Here is a 2,468-nt window from a genome sequence, read left to right on the forward strand (position 1 = left end):
TTAAATAACAACATTTATAAAAAAAAGTGTGAACTAACACTGCACGTATTTAAATAACAGAATTTATAAAAAAATGTGTCCATCGACAAGATGAAGCAGAATATAATTCATGAACCTCGTTAGATGATATACTAATTGGTAAGAGCAAATACAAACTTCTATTTCTTTAAAAAATACAAACTTCTATTGAGTCTTGTACACTCTTTCTTATTTGTCAACAGCGACTAACCCATTTCAAGAAAGAGTGACTCAAGCTTTAAGAGAAACAAAATAAAGCAAGCATCATGATTTCTTAAAGAAATTTGTTCATATACAAGAATAGTAGGTTGTTCAAGTGCAGATGAGGTCGACTTCAAAAGCTAAAATTGCATCGACTACTGTCTGCAATAGTTAGATTGTCCCTTTTCTAGTTCAATGGATTCAACGAATGCTTCTCATCTGCATACAACTGAGCACACCATTCACAACAGCAAATGTGGTGGCACACGAACTTGAATTTTTTTTTACTAACCCCAGGATTACTTTGCTTCTGCAGAAATGCAGCTTGCCTGTGACAAAATACGTCCTAAGTATAATGGAGCTACTCCTAAACTCGGTGCACATGGTATGCACAGCAGAAGCTAGCATCGAACAATGCATTCTGGTAATGACATTTCTCAAGGGACATGGAGGTAGAAAACCTAGGGCCATTTTTTTATACTGATAAAAAAAGACATGCATCAAAAGGATTATACTAATCATAGTAAATACTTCAGTAGACAAAGATCCAATCCAAAGAAATCTCCTGAGTTTGGTGTCAATCATAAGCAAATGATAGTCAACCTGGCACTATCAAGACAATGCACTAATGAACTACTCATGCATCTTAGTATCTTTACTAATACACTATTTTAATGTTTACAGAGGATAATGTTTGTTTACATTTGGTTACAGAGGGAGTATACTATTTACAACTTACTACAACACTAAATCTGATAGGATTTCTAAAGCACTCACAGATTTTTGTAGGCAGGGTTAGAATTTAGATCACACTGTGCATAAGCATTGCTTGGAAAGACCTCGTGAGCCAGATAATTCACCGTTCAGGACACACTAATTGGGAATCGGCATTTTATAGTGTCCAGGAAAGACGAATTCAACCCACCAACAGCATGTCTGAACTGACATCCAGGAGGTGGTACACAAACGCCTTAGATCCTAACCCTCACTCTAGGATTCCAGTGTGAGAGTCAGTGTGCGTGGGCAAGGTTATAGGCACTCTTCTGTAATGTAATGCGCGCGCGCATGCATGTATGGGCAAGCAAATTCTGATGAAATAATAATCGATATGGCATTCAGATTTGGATCTCGTCTCATGGAGGAGTATCTAACACGAGGATTACAAACGCACCTTCCAGCTGCGGATGCAGGTGCGGGACGCGAGGTCCCAGACCCTAATGAGCTTGCTGTGTCCAGTGGCGAAGAGGAGGCAGGAGTCCAGGGACAACACAATCCCCGTGAGTGCCTCGGAGTCGCCGTCGATGGGCTCCCCTATGGAGGAGGCATCGGCGGCTGACACCACGCGCAGCTTGCTGCCGCAGGCGCACGCGAGGAACGCCTCAGCGTCGTCCTCGCCGCGGGGGCGCTCCCGACGGCGAACGGCCCGCCCGTGTAGAGCTGCTACAACGGAGCAAACTAGATCAGGTGATTGGGAGGGTGAGGGGAAAGGGTCGGATCGGATCGAACCTGCTGAAGGCGGCGTGGACGGCGTCGGTGGAGGTGAGCTTGGAGAGGTCCCCGGCAAAGTCGGAGGGGTAGGTGGCGAGGTCCTCGGTGGGGGCGAACTGGCTGGGGTTGACGTAGATGAAGACGACAACGGCGACGGGGCCTGGCACGGCCGCCGCGGCGGAGACGAGCGAGAGGTGGCCCTCGTGGAGGAATCCCATGGTGGGCACGTGCACCATGATTTTGGGGCTCCGGGATGCCGGAGGCGGGGGCGGAGGGGTGTTTACGGGGCGGGAGGCGGCCGGAGCATTGGGGGCGGCGGCAAGAAGGAGGGCGCCGCGGCGGTGGCGGCGGGACGGCAGCGAGGGAGATGGGGACGAGGGAGGAGGGGTGTTCGATTTGGGAGGAGGGAGATGGGCTAGGGTTGGCTGCGCGGGGGGAAAGAGAGGAGCTGGGTGGGTGAGAGGGTGAGGGAGTGTGGGTCGTTGGATCTGTATGACTTGGACGGCTCAGATCGTTCTCAATAGAGTGATCCGTGGACTCTGTTCTGATTGGTCGAGACATGTATCATTTAAAATAATCTCCAAGTGCTAAAAACAATGGAGATTTATGAAGAAACTACCAATATTATTTTGCAAAATGCCATCACTAGAATTTTCACTCAAGTTATACCACATTTTATGGATAATAACCAACTCCTATGCATTTTCTTTGGACGAAAAATTTATTTTCCATTTTTCGAGGGCCCAAAATGAGTTGTTTTG

This window comes from Hordeum vulgare, chromosome 3H, assembly GCF_904849725.1.
Source record: "Hordeum vulgare subsp. vulgare chromosome 3H, MorexV3_pseudomolecules_assembly, whole genome shotgun sequence".
Classification (NCBI taxonomy): domain Eukaryota; kingdom Viridiplantae; phylum Streptophyta; class Magnoliopsida; order Poales; family Poaceae; genus Hordeum; species Hordeum vulgare.